The sequence below is a fragment of the Strigops habroptila genome, chromosome 1, assembly GCF_004027225.2.
Source record: "Strigops habroptila isolate Jane chromosome 1, bStrHab1.2.pri, whole genome shotgun sequence".
Taxonomy (NCBI): Eukaryota; Metazoa; Chordata; class Aves; order Psittaciformes; family Psittacidae; genus Strigops; species Strigops habroptila.
In genome coordinates this window covers 8,503,608-8,518,910 of record NC_044277.2, presented here as the reverse complement: position 1 = coordinate 8,518,910, position 15,303 = coordinate 8,503,608, and the positions used below count along the sequence as shown (strand labels likewise).

Sequence of the window (15,303 nt, the reverse complement as noted above, 5' to 3'; positions counted from 1 at the left end):
CTTCAGGAAGGAAGTGGGTGATACCACATTTTAGGAAGGGATTCTATATATGTATAAACATATATATATTTATATACATACGGGCAAAGGACTGTAATGCTCACCAAGCTGATGTGCTGTGTGCTTGAGAAAATGGCACTGCAGTGACAGTGCAATGAATCTACTTGGCATGTCCTGAGACCTGAGAAACACTAAACGCTTCACTACAATACAGCACCAGGAAAAACCCTCCGTTGAAAACTGCACTGTATTTCTTTTTTCCTTCTCTTTTTTGACTCATTTCTATGCATATGAAAAGATGAAAAGGTTAAAAAGGTTTGAAAAAGAAACAATAGAGAGGGTGAAATTCTGTTCTCCAGTAAACACAGTGCATGATAAATCACTGCCCCTGTGCTATTGTCTGCCTCTGAGGCTCCAGAACAGAGACTTGACTGAAAATTTAACTCCCACTGCTGGTAAATCCAATTCAGTCCAATCTAAAGTCATGTTGATCTGCTTTGTAAAACTATCCCCAGGATTCAGCTATTCAAAATCTTTTATACATAAAGTAGTAAGAAAAGTCAAGGGAGTCTCACATGTGATTACTGTGAGACAGAGTGGGGGGAGCTCATATTCTGGTACTTCATGTACCCAGGTCACAGGCATTTTAATGTGCTCTCAAAATCTGATCTGCAGGAACAGAGGGGCAGGTGGCCATGGAAATGTTTCAGAGTTTAGTGAATAAATTGGAAGGATGTCTCCATAAAAGCTCTGGATCCCTGGTTTCATGGCTAGAGTACATCAAAGAAGTGATAGGCATTAGGTACTGAAATCATCCAGGGAAAAAAGCTTGTTAAAAATCAAACTGTGTTTCACGTGTAATACCTGCTTTGAATTTCAATCTGAATCCTAAAGTGTGATTTATTTCTTGCTGAATAAAGCTCCACTGTGTTTCACTGGGTGAAATGAGAAGAGTCCACAGCCTACAGTGTGGCGACAGTGAGCAACTGTCTCAGCTCAAACATGTCCTCTAACCTGTCTTGGGTTTTTGTTTCCTTTATGTATGAGGAAAACTAGGGCTGAGGGAGTGTGTTCTGAGAATTTCCAACATTTTTGCAGCTGGAATGAGAGGAGAGAGGTGAGCTTCAGACAGCTTTTGCTGCCTTTTGGGGGGGAATTTCCTCCAAACAGCACTAATTGGCACCTTCCATGCAAGGAATAGGCAACAGTGAAACATTTCACATCAGACTCTGAAGGATTACTTTGCTGTGGATTTCCTAACATCAGTTTTTCAGACTGAAGCTTCTTATGTCAGGAAAATTTCAGATCAGCCATTTCGAGAAAGATTAGAACAGAAATAAATGTGTTTGGTCATGCTAAATAATTCTGGATTTCTTTGACAAGTTTCACATTTTCCCACTCACCCGCCATGCTCTAGAACATGGGTTATGTGGTTGATAGGAAAGAGCCTTGGGCCCAGAGTGTACTTTTTGTCATCTACCTATAACCACAGTCCCCTGATCAAGATATTCATCAGTTCACATAGCAATTCTGTGATGTTCCTGCCATGCCCTCAAGCTTGCTTTGTCACAACATACATTGCTCTCTCCAGCTTGCAATTATGAAGTCAGTGGCTCAACCACTTCCCAAGACCCATGATCTAGCTGCCCTGCACCTCCACAACCAAAGTAGTGAGAACTGGACCAAGACAACATGATTCCTTTGATTAGCTATAAACCAGCAATGACCTGCCACATTACAGCCATTACAGTGATACCATCACTAATTCTCCATTTAAAGCCTTGAGCTGCTGCTACTTGATGTTTTCCATTGCAGCCATTTCTTTCTACACATGAAAATTCAGTCACCCATCTGCTCACATCTACCATTTATGTGATTTAATGAAAGGTGAAATACACTGAAATAGTCCAAGGAAATTACATCATCCGCCTCTTCAACTAAAGGTGTGAATTTACGATGTCATTCAACAGAAGAGCACTGTCAATTAAAGATGATGTGCAGATTTTTGTCCAAAAGGAAGACAGAAAATGAGTTAGTAGTGAAGTCGTCGTCTTTTGCCTAAAAATGCCTGAGGTTTTACCACTAGAGGGTATCGGTGCTCCATAGAGCAAGGAGATGCAGCTCTCGCTCCTGTTATCCTTCCCCATGAAACAAACTCAATGCAGGTGATGTTCAAGTGATCTCACTGATCGCACCTATGCATTTGGTATGCAAGAAAAGAAGTCTCACAGTGGTGAAAAGGCTTTTCCTCGGTCACTAAAAGCTTCAAATCCTGGCAGTAATGGATCAAGGGGTGCTGCTTGTTGATCCGCGAGGCACAGCCCATGCTGCAAGCCCCACTGCTCCAAGTGAGAGCCCACCCATGAAAACATCAGATCATGAAGCACAAATCCTCAGTAAAAATAGGGTGAGAGCATGAGACTGGAGATCTCAAGTCACCAGGAAAAATTTTGAGGGCAAATCCCAACAAGGAATATGGTCTGGACCCCTAGGTGCAGGAATTGCATGAATGCAGCCCAGAATAGTGCCTTGGGGGTGCAATTGCTCAGCAGGAACCTCAGTCCCAAAAAGCAAACAGACCTCAGAGCAGGCTTCTGCTCCTTCCTGCAGTGTTCTGGGGTGTGCAGGGATGAAAAGGCTATGCTGGGACACATAACCGCAATCCATCTTGGAAGGATCGTCTCTCCTCCTACTGCACTGTTTCAGAAGGATAAACACCCACTGCAAGTTAATCAAATCACATCTCAGCAATTCTCCCTTAGCATCTGAAATGACGACCGTGGTTCAAAGCACTTCATGAATTTTAATCTCCATTGATACCATGCAACCCACCAATTTCCCTGCAGCCTCTTCTGGTTTGGATCTTGGTGTTTATGAAGCCTGCAAGTCTTCTTGTGTCCTCTCTCTATGGAAGAAGCTACACAAAAGTCATGTTCTTTTCACCAATCTCCCTTGCTCAGCAAAGATGACAACAAGATTCACCTTTGCTGCTTACGTCCATATTATGGGTATATGTACCACCTATGCCCATATTGTGGTCTTGCAAATATAAAGACTCCAACTTGCATGACAGTTACTGAGTAAATATTGTCTAATTTCATTTTTCAGAGGCAGTAATGTGGGTCCAGTGGTTGAGCTTGGTTGTAAAATCTGAACAGGCAAAGCACAAGGAAAGAAACTACTGAAATGACATAGGGTGAGCAGAGGGGAGACTAACATTGGTCTCGGGAATCAAGGTACTGAAAGGGAGAAAGTCTGAAATTTGCTCATAGTTATAAGGATACTAACCATGGGACATACAGCACCAAGGGTTAGAGGAAAGAAATAGGGTAAAAGTTAAGGTTTAGTCTTAAAAATTAAGTTCTGTTAAGCTAAGCCTCCTATTGAACAGTGTTTCAGCAGGTGGCAGTCCAGACTCCAAGACTGTAAATCAGATATGCCAAATGAGGTTCTGAATTTGGTTATTCACTTTTTTGAACAATTCTTGCTATCATTTACGTATTTTTTTCACAGCCCATTACACTGTACCTGTTTGTAGTATTATACCTAAAATCCAGATGAATTTGTTGTATGTATAAGTTTCAGATCACCAAATTGCAGTGCTCTTTTGTCATTATCACAACTAATTTGCTATTCTAGTAAATACATGTTCTTCTTGTTGGAAATCACATGTTTAATACTCATATTTTCTAATTGTACTATTTTGGTGTACTAAAGACAGTATTCCAAAAATATACATATTTTTTCCAGGAAAGAGGCAGTCATTTATGACTATGCTAGACCATGAATGTAATGTTTCTTGGATGATCACCGCAGTCTGTTTTGTTTGATAAATTTTGATTTCTTTTAATATTTCACATTCTTCTGAGTTTTTCTTCTATATCCACTTTAATTTGAAGCCAATGCAATGCAGATCTAGCTGAGAACTTTTATATTTTTTCTATAGAGATGTGCTCATTATGTATCCTGTTCAACACCTCTTTTTTCAGAGTTTTAGGAGTCGATCACATAGCAATTTGTCTATAATCTATTCCAAAATATAGCAGTCCTTTTGAAGCTGCTACGAGGACTAGGTACATCATAGGCAGGCCAAACAAGATTTGCATCTGGCATCATGCTGGGAAATTTTTGTGCTGTGTGATAAAATGTTAAGTCTCAATTAGGTTTACACATTATTAATAGAGAGGATTGTGTGCTTCTAGTGTACAACTGATGTTGTTTTAAAGTAGATAGTTCAAGCTGGTCACAAGCAACTACAGAGACAACTTCTCTATAACTGTAAGGACAAACTCTACTGACTAGCTCCTATGGAGATGTTTATTGTGTAAATAACGCTGTATGTTCAGCCCTGTTTCTGTTAAATTACAAACAACAGCTTTTAATAATGTTTATATATTTTTACTACTTAAAGAATTACCCTACCAGCTATACCAGCCCACTTCTTACATGCCCAGATTTCTCTGAAATCCCTTGCTGTTAATTTAGGTATCACATGTGGTCGAGGATCCTGCTTACGAAACAATAATCCAGATTCTGGGCAGGAAGGCCTTTTGCTCAGTTACTGGTAAGAAATCCCCTCCAGTGGGCAGTTCATAACTTCTGTTTGCTCTCACATCTGCAATGCCATTTCTTGTAAGCTGGAATTTCCTCTGTCTCCAAATGTTCTTATGACTCTTAGAATTTACTGCTTTCTTCATTTGGTCCTTTGTTGTTTTCCCTTAAAACTTGTGCTCTAGTTTCATTATGTTCTGCAACCTGTCAAATGCTAATGGAATTCTCTAAGATTATATTTGGAAAACCTGGCAGTGTTTTGCTAAATTTTGGTTTAGGGTTCCCAAAGCAATATGGTTCTAAAACCATGATTCCCACACAGTTTCCTGAATTTCATATTGGAACAACCTTATTTTCTTCCACTATTGGCTTTTATCCATAAGGATTGAGAACACGTCTTTTCTCACAGTTTTTTCAGTTGCTCTATATTCTTACCCACCATCATTTTCTTTGCATCCAAACTTCAGTTTTCACAGAACATCTGCAGTATCTTGCACTGATCGGTTTATAGTTGCTAATGAGAGTTTTGAGTTGGGATTTTTTACACTAGAAAAAACAAGACATTAGCAAATATTTGAGAACAGCTCTTCAGAGAGAAGGGAATGCACTCCTGACTTTCACAGGCTTGGGAATATTCACTGTTTAATATTTAGATTCATGCATCTCTTCTCTTCCAAGCAATAGGCCAGCTACTCTTACAGATACTTTTGGACATAAGGGTGGCAGGAAAAATCCAGACATTTTGTGAGGCTACAAATGTGCAGTGTGCAGCAGGGAAGGACACTGAGAAACTCAGTGGAGGTCCTGAAGGAGAAGGGGAAAAGTGGCAAGTGCTGCAAGTAGGGATGCTCAAAGGTTCCTCTTTCTCTGCGTCCACAGATTCCACTGGGTACACACACCACCCCTGGCCCAATGCCATCATACGGCAAGGACAGGATACAAATGCCATGCTCGGTAAGCTGAAATGCACTTTTGCTCTGCTGCAATGGCAGAGACAGAGCAAGATCCTCCACAAGATGCTGGAGGAAACCCTAGGAAGCAAGGAAATATCCCCTAAAGATGCCTAGTGTCACTGGCATAACAGCTGATCTAGCAGGTGATGAAGTTGTAGCCCTGAATGGCACCAGTGCGTTGGTGACAGAAGTGAGAGACATTGTCCCTCTCACAGTAGGAAGCTGAGCCAGAAAAGCTTAAATGCTAACTCATGCCAGGTTGTTGATGACCTTGAGTTCTCATTGGCTGGAGTGCCTCTAAATGGCTTCAGTGCTGTTTCCCTAAGTTTGGAAAGCTTTTAAAAAGTGAGATCTGGGAAAGGAAAGCTATGCTTCACAGCAGGGCATTTAAGTGCAAAAGAACAGCTTTGAAATTGGACAGTTCCTATCCTCCATGTACCAGCCAAAAGCCTAGTTAAGGCCTCCTTTACTTGCTTTTTCTTCAGGTCCACTCCAAAACCCTTTTTGCTCAGTGTCCTGAGTACCACCATTGCCAGTTTCCTTAGGGAGTCTGGTATACTTGTACAAAGTATTTTAGGTCAGCAATGTCAAACAGCATGAACACCATCAACCTGGATTTTCTGCTCCAGAGGACAGACATTTCAGAAGAATGGCCTGACACATTTCCCAGGTTTGCTGGCATGAGAGTGCAAAATAGCCTATGGTACTACTTTTCCCTGTCTGATTTTTCTCAGCTTGGAAGACAAGAGTCATCCACTAAGATCCTATTTCCATTTTGTCTCTGAGACAAATTTTAAAGATGCTCTGAAAGGCTAAGCGTACATAGGTTACAAGAAGAGGCTTAGACATCTTATCACATGGGTGACTGGAGACAGATTGCAAAAGCAAAGGAGAGGCAATGACAGCACTAGCTACCAGAGTTATAAGTCTCTTGTCCTCCTGTAGCTTGAATAAGGATGGAAAAGCTTCTGACTGTTGCAACTAAATATTCTGAGTTGCTCTGTTAGTAGCTTTAAATTCTGTTTTCATATTAAGTGAATGACACTGGACTGAACTATTGTCTGGGGCTGTTATCTGTCCCGACTAGTATGCCTGTCCATGGGCTTATCTCTGGCTGGCAGCATGCTGCTAATGGAATTGAGACACATGACTATGAAACATGGTGGGCCCATACAGCACAGAGCCAAACTGCATTATCCAGCAGCCTTAACTGCAATAACTGCAGATCAAATGAGTTTCAGAAATGCTTCTAACAGGACATTCTCTAAAGGATTTTAACTAACTTGTGTGAAGCCGTTTGAAGGTAAACTTTAAGACAGTTTTTATCAGTTTCTGATAAAATTTGTGAAACAAATATGTAGGACATTTGAAAGTTAGCCTGAAATACAGCAGTCAATGTGCAGCCTTCATCAAACCCATAAAGAAGTAAAGTGGATTTAGAGTATATAAAGATCCTTTCTGGTGGAGATGGCTCCATTACACTAATTAAGAGTATTACCAGAGTCCTGGTGCTGAACACAGTGTCACGTGGATGAAAATGACTTTTAGATGTCAGCCTGAGCAGCATGATCTCCTAGTCACACCTTCTCCAGCTGGCCGAATGCTCACTGCCATGCACTTTCTCACAGTGTAGAAAAGAAGTTACACTCCATGTAACTCAGCTGCACATCAATCAAACTACTGCCACAGGTCTTAATGCCCTTCAACGCCTACCTTTCAAAGTATGTTTGAGGGCTTCTCTTCTCCTCTTTCATAGCTCTATATGAACAGTGGGAAGATTTTTTTTAACAATTTATTCGAACGAGAGTAGAGGGTAAAAAAGTGGATTTCAACACTAAAGTGCCAGCTGCTACCTTGATGGTTTAACACATGACAAGATATGTGGTCTGGATAGAAACAAGAGGTGATGATCAATCGCTTAGAGACAAATCCCTTCATAATAGTGTTTTTTCAACAACCCCTCTTTAAACCAATGTGAGTATGTCAATAACTATAAAGTGATTCAGCAAAGAGGCTGTCATGTGGAATTTCTACAGGATCTGCACCTCCACAGGAAAAAGCACTGAAGGCTCTGCAGCTCTCCAGTGGGCAGCAGACCCATGGTGCTAACACAGCTGCTAAGGCCGACATGGGAACAACTGAAGCATATAGTGCTGATAAGTTATATGTCCTCCTTTTTCACCTCCAATTCTCATTCATTAGTAAATTATGTCTTGTGTTAGCATGGCAAATGAATCACGTCCTCCTAGAAGGTGCACTTTGGATAAGCAATTTAGAGGTCATCGTTCCTCAGAACTCTGATTTACACAACTAAACAATAACAATAGCACGTGGTATTTGTACCTATGTAAATGTAATGCTGTTTTAAAGTATTTCTGCTGCTTTTCATTACCATAAACAATTAATCAGCATTCAAAATTCAGAATGATCATCTGTAAGCATGTGATATTTCCTTTGGAGTCTGAAGTTGAAGTCTTTGGAGGAGGTTATCAGCCTTCTCCAGACCTGCCCAATATTCTTCCTGAAGTGTTTCACCAGCATCTGCAACAATGCTTCTCAACACAGTGCAAGATGGCCCTTTGCTCAACTGACTCGTTAATATCACTACATTATCCCTGTTTAACCTGACAGTTTCAAACAAAGACAATTCTATCAAACCTTCGGGAAAAAAATGGCAATATGGAAGCGAATATTTTTATTTGTGTTTCTTTGAAGAAAAAGCTCTAGTTGAGTAAGGAATTTGAAATGGCACAGAATTCAGCATATGTAAGTACATCTAGAAAAATAAACCCCAATTTGCAGTAATGAGAAGTTCTGCATGCAGGGTACAGTCTAGAAAAGAAGTTAAGCCTGTGCTAAGCAGCTTTACTGGGACATGAAGGCACATGCTTGTATCTTCAAAGAATATGAATCTTTGGTTCCCTTCTAAACGAAGCAGCTGGTTTTACTGAAGGAAAGTGCTCTGTAACAGGAGTATTGGACACAGCCTTGGCAAAATTTTCCTATTCTTACCTAACATCCATGGGAACAGGAATTCCTATTCCTAATTCAAGCTTTGCCACCTTCTTCTGTTGTGGCATCAATGCAGAGAGCATCTGGAATCTCAATATAATAATGAATCTGTAAGAGGGAAGAGTAAAATCTGTAGGCTGGGGGCGCACAAGAAGTTGGGAGAGGAAACAGTCAGAATTGACCCCAATTGACCAAAAGGATATTCCATACCATATGGTGTCATGCTCAGTATTTAAAGCTGGGGGAAGAAGAAGGAAGAGAAGGGAGATGTTAGAAGTGATGGTGTTTGTCTTCCCAAGTCACCGTTGCGTGTGGTGGAGCCCTGCTGTCCTGGAGATGGCTGAACAACTGTTTGTGATGCAACTGGTGAATTAATCCCTTCTTTTGCTTTGCTTGTGTATGGCTTTTGCTTTACCTATCAAACTGTCTTTACCTCAACTCATGAGTCTTCTCACTTACCCTTCTGGTTCTCTCTTCCATCCCACTGGGGAAAAGTGAATGAGCAGCTGTATAGGGATGAGTTCCCGGCTGGGGTTAAACCATGACAACCACACATAATATGTTTGACACTTAAATATTTGCCACACTGAATATTGGAAAAACATGAGATGAAGCCAAAATTAATAATGAGATGTTCTTAGAAATATCTTCCCCCATCATTTTTACCCTTGAGGTTACATGCATTCTATTGTTTTCCACAGCCAAGACAACTACTAAAGTAATAGTTTCTAAAGGACAAAAGCTTAGTTTCTCCTATGAAGGTAATATTACACTTAGAGAAAAGTTGAAGAAACCAGGTACTGCAATCCCACCTCAGCCAGTAAAAATATCAGGCCTGGTAGCTATTAGTTTTCAAGGTACTTGAATTCTGAGGGTGCTGTGGTAAGTCTAATGGCAAAGTTAATTACTCACAAAACCAAAATTTGAAAGGGTTTCATGGTGAATACTTCCCATTAAATTACCAGTGCTATTTCAGTCATTGTGACATTTTTAAAACACGTACATGTTTACACTCAGCTTGCTTGTAAGGTTATTAGATGTATCTCAAGGTGCCCACTTTAAGTGTACGCTGAACAGCTGTAATGTGGCTATGGATGTTGTTTATCTAACACAAATGATTCAACACACCCATAATAGAAACCATGTAATTAAATTCTGCCTGAATTATGGGGCAGGCTAAGAAATATTTCATGCTTTAGACTCTTGGGTAAACTTGTACTTCCTCTACCATGGCTCACTGTGTTCTTTCCTTCACAAGACAGAAGGGTACAAAAGCATGTGAAATCTTTCAAGCCTAAATATTTTTTGCAGGGAATTTTGAGTCATTCTTCTTATACAAGACATACCACACTGTGGACAAAAACTGGAGCAGCTTTTCCCTTGGACCTGGACAACAGAAGTTAATAATATAGCAGTTATCTTGTACATTCAGCTGCATCTTTCTACCTTGCTCCAGTGCTGAAACTGATATCAGCTTTATTTTTACTGTCATTTTTTAACATGTTGAAATTCTTTATGCTGGAGGATACTGTCATATATAATTTTTTTCTCAGTTCTTGAAAGTTGGTTGGGTTTTCTTTCTTCATGTATTTGTTTATGTTATTTCTAGCACAGCTTTTATTAGTTTCCTACTTTACAGAGCTGGGAGTAAAATGCACATGTCTGTCTATTCTTCCTTTATTACAGCATTAACCTTTCCATTATCAGCTCAAAAGCAGGGTTTTTATTGCAGGCATCAGATCCAGCAATGACCTCATAGGCTGATTTAGTAGCAGTCCCTATCAGTTAGTTGATGCCCCACAGAACCAAACTTCAAGAGACAGATGATAAAAGAAGAAACAAGAAGCAACGGCTAAAACCAAATTGAATTTGGGGGTTATTGGTTTCATTCTACATGCTTTTATGGTAGAGTAAGCTAAATTGGGTTCACACTAACAATTGCTTCAGCTAATGTTCCTAATAGATCATAATATCAGTGCATCAGGTCAGAAATTTTTTGCATGCATGAGTTTTCTTTATTCCCCACTTACAGCTAGGAACAAATTAAGTATAGATATATTTTCTAGGATTTGCACATATAAAAATCTAGATCACATTTATTTCATAAGTATGTAGCATAAAACATTTTAGGAGTTACAAGTTCTTATATCTTAATGACTTTTTAGAGTCAGCATGCATCAGTATGGCTTGGATGCTTCTGCCTGCCCTCTCAGGTCCTCCCTTCCCATTAGTCCAGTCCACCTACATGATGGCATTCAATCTCCTCCATGCCTTGCACTAACTTGCTTGCTTGGTGAGGAAACTCCAAAATGAAGGAAGAGCAGGTAACCTCTCAAATCCTACATGTTATTTGGTCAATTTCAGTGTCTCGTGGCCTCTACAGTGAGGACAAAACTAACAGGTTGATACAGAGGTTTCTTGGCTGAGGAATTTGAATGACCACTAGAATACAAATGCATATAAGACCTTGGAGAGATGTCAAGACTGAAGCTTGTGGCAATCCACCCACCAGCATTCAGGAGAACCAGCATCGAGTGAAGGGGTATGACAAAGTTGTCCTGGGTTAACTGTCTACTGCTGCTTCGGGCTAGTGCTGCTCTCAGGGATATTTCAACTAAAGAAGAACAAACACTGAAGCTTTTAGGAGAATTTTTCATCCCTTGGTGCACAGTGGCAACGGAAAAATTTGAAATAACAACCTGGACAGATTCGGATAACCTTAGTTCTACCTTGCCCCCAGCCTTATAGGCTGGGTCTTGGCACCTTAGCAATAGAAAATATTGGGTTTGGGGGGAGTTCATGGACACATGAATCTGTTTCCCAGTCTCCACTAAGCACCACAACTTTGTATTGACATCACTGTAGGTTTTTTGCTTTGCAGTGGAATTACAATCCAGGTTAGTAAAAGATTATCTGTAGTCCCTGAGAACAAGTTTCTGTACATACATCCTAACAACCTTATCCCAAAGCTGGAGATCCAGGTCTGGCCAAACAGTGAGCCATACTATTACTGTTACTTGTAGTACCTTGACCTTAATTTGAAGACGTTTTAGTATGAAAGCGTTAGAACTAATGAAGCTACGTAGGGCATTAAGGCAAATGTAGCTGAAGTAGAATGGGTTAATCTTCCATGCTGAGAACCAATTTATAAATGTGGTGAATTAATCTGACAGCACAAAGTCCTATGCTTTCACAGTTAATCTGTTTCCATTATCACTGTAGCCTGGTTAAAGCTAGCTCAGGTGTTTCCACATCCCAACGAAACTTGTTCCATAGTCGTTCTTTTTGTTTCTTGAATGCAGTACATATACAGAGGCCACCATTTAAGGAAAGTAATGACAGCTTGAAAGAAGTGTCATTACAATCCAGAAAGTCTTTGATGCACACGATGACACACTTTGTGTATCTTACTTCCACAGTCTGAATTAAGCCAAGCACCAGATTTGGCATCAGGAAGGGATATATCTTCACGTTGCTCTGGCAGTGAGTATTGCCTTAGGCCCGGATATTTTCTTTTCTTTTCTCCAGAACATAAGGCATTGCCCATTTCTTAGGCTTATCTGAGAATTACTTTGCTATAGCAGGAAATAATTACATTCTCATTCTTCCTCATGTACGTTACAGTTGAGATGCTTGGTCTTTAGTATAGGCATTGTTTTTTTAAAATGCCTCAGGCTCATCATAGGGGTGACTTTGTCGTTGTTCTGCTGAAAGCAAGGCATAAGTGGATAGTCTCTGATACCATCTGGCAAAAATACTTCACTTTCCATGGCTGCATGTAACTGAAGCTGTTGGTCCTTGTAGCTTTCTCCAATGAAACAGAGAACCCTACCTTCATAGTCAGGCCCCTGACCCCTCCAGCACGGAGCTGCAAGAGAGGTTGTAACTCCAGCACATGCAGTGGACAGGCCATTGAAATGAACACAAAAAGATGTACACCTGTCTTCTTACTCCATCTTCCTACACTTCCTACACTTTAAATGATCCAGCTCTTCTACCTGGTTCTCAGAACAGTGGTAAGAAGCTGATGTGAGAGCACAGGGTGCCAAGCGAAAAGTGCTAAATAAAGGAAGCTGATACCAGTAGCTTCATTTCCCCCTTTGTCAGGTTTAAAATACCTTTTGATGAATAGGGAGAACATCTTTTCATGCGAACTAAAAATATTACAGGAAATTAAATAGGGCTGTGAAGATGTTAAATCTAGAACATACATTCAATCATTATACCATCTTTTACGGCACAGTTTTAGTTCTGATTTAAGCACAAAACCTCAAAGTAAACTTAACTTTGGAGCCCTTACAACATCTCCGGAGTGTATGTTGGCTGCTATATTTATAGACAGTGTTACATGAGTGTTCTTCTCTCTTTATATGCAGCTAGTCAGTAGATATCATGCCAGTGGGAAGTACTCCAGAATACATCTGTTCGGTAAACCAGCATTATGGAATCAGGGAGGTTTAATTTAGCAGCTTTAACTGCATGGATCAGTTCACAGGGCTTATATGTGAACAACTTCATTATTTTTAAAATGAATACCCAATTATGTACAGACAGGTTTGTACATGGGCAGTGGGCATGCGCATGTGTATCCAGTTTTCTAGCACCTAAATATTCTACATGCATTGGTTTGCTACTTCAAGGAGCTGGAAAATCTGAACTAGCTTGATCATCAGCCCAAGCCTAAAGAGGATTTACCAAAATGCTTGAAGAAATCTGACAAATCAAATTATTCACTGCTTTTCTGAAGTGTTTCTATTCTTTAGCCAAAGAAAAAAGAATAATAAAAAGAGAAACATAAAGAACTTCTGTGCTTTGGGGAATGAAGCCTAGAAAGAAACATTTGGGAAACTTAAGAAAGAGTATGAAAGAAAAGTAAGAGCTTGATCTTATGCCTACAGAAATTACTGGCAAAACTCTCAGTGACTTTAATAGTGAAAGATCAGAGCTCAAAATATGAGCTCAAGAGAGGAAGAGAAGAAACAGGTCTGTGATGAAAGACAGTAGGCACAGAGAAATGGTGACAGTCAGACAGCAAAGCCCATAGCCAAACACTTTCATGTAAAAAGTTCCATGCTTCAATGATGTACGCACTTCTGACGTCTGGTAATTTCCCTCTTTAGGGAAGATAGCCCCATGTATACCGTGCCTATGCACTGAACTCCAGATGTTCAAAGCTACTGATTATTTTTCTTTGATGTTTTCTCTTTTCCCCCCTTTTTTTTCAGTCTATCTGCTGTCAGCTCAGGAATTTTTACCTCACCAGTTATAGGTAACTAGTCTCTGGTGAATGAGAGAAGCCTTAAAGAGTAATTTATAGAGGGATTTTACAAATGTAAAGAAAACCTTTACATTGTAATAGTTTGGAATACAGATGGCAAATTGAGGTGCCCTTTAGCTAATTCTGTGGTTTCATCTGCTTTCCAACTGACAGATAGGTACAGAATAGGAGAAAATGTGCAGAACAATGAAAGGCTTGGAAGCAGTCAGGGTTTAGCTAAGGTTTTATTAGGATAAAGAATTAGTTTTGAATTTTACCATGGCAGTTTTGATGGCCTGAGGCTTTAATCCTGCAAAAGCTTTACTGTGCAATCTGTGCTGCATATTACAATGCCATACATCATTCCCTGTTCACAACACAATTCTTTTCTGATTGAGATTTTTGCAAACTTTGAAAAAAAATAAAGCATATGATTCACCTCCCATTGATCAGCTGAAGTGCACTAGGCTGCAGAGCTTCTTAGGATGTAATCCTTTGGGGGAGTAAAATTCTAACAGACTGCTGGGGTTATTTTTGGTTTGTCATGTGCAAACTGACTGTAATCTCATTGGTACCCACTGAGAAGGCAGAAAGGATGATGGCTGTGCTACAGCTGGTGATGAAAGGTTATTCTTAATTTTGATCTGGCAAACGAGTTACCAGCCATCATGAATGACAAGATTCCTTCTCCCACTCAGCCACTGATGAGCAAACTTTCAAACATACTGTCTTAAGAAGACATAATTACAAAGCCATTTCAAAGTCAAGGTTAAAAACGTCAGATGCTTCCTTGCCCATTGATAGGCGAATATGAAGTTGTATCCCTCTCTTTCCTCCCTGCCATCATTAATCCTTTCTTTAAAAAAAAACAGTGCTGCAGTTATTTTTCTGGGAAGCAATTGACAGTCAAAGACTATGAAGAATCTTTTACCTTAAATTGGAGGAAGAAAAGTGTTAGGAAAATGGGAGGTTTTGGGGTATTTTTGGATAAATCAAGTTCTGGATCAAATTGGCTGGCAACATAATGGAAGTCTTTACCATGACTTAAGAATGAAGGAGGCCAATGCCTGCTGTAAAAAGCTATTCATGACTGGAAAATGGCTTTATGTTAATTTAGAATGTAGTGATTCAATAAAGAAGAAATGTGTGGATCATTTCATGGGTTGGTGGGATAGCACACCACCGCAAACTAACGCAGTAAATTTTTCCATCAATAGCAGCACTGATTTTAAACTGTAGCTGGTTTCAAAGCTAAACCCATCTTAGGGAAAAATAAATAACAAATTATTTCCTAAGTAAATCCTTCCATTCACCCTCAAGGAAATGTTAAAGAGAAACGTGCAAGAAGATCGTTCGATCTGATTATATAATGTGAGTAAATCTCTGAATAACTGCTGCAGCATGAAGAGGACATTAATGTTAACTCTTCAGCATGGGCATCAATGTCTGATGATTATCACTTATTAAAAACATTTTGTTGCACATGCAAAACCCAGTTGCTAAGGGGACCTGAAAACTATTTAAAGCCAG

The 15,303-nt window shown here is 39.8% G+C and overlaps 1 protein-coding gene across 3 annotated transcripts in view; it reads right to left on the bottom strand.

Annotated features, from left to right (window-relative positions):
* Nucleotides 1-15,303, bottom strand: part of KCNQ3 (potassium voltage-gated channel subfamily Q member 3) — a 206,753-nt gene that overhangs the window by 37,117 nt on the left and 154,333 nt on the right. The gene's annotated exons all lie outside the window — the stretch shown is intronic.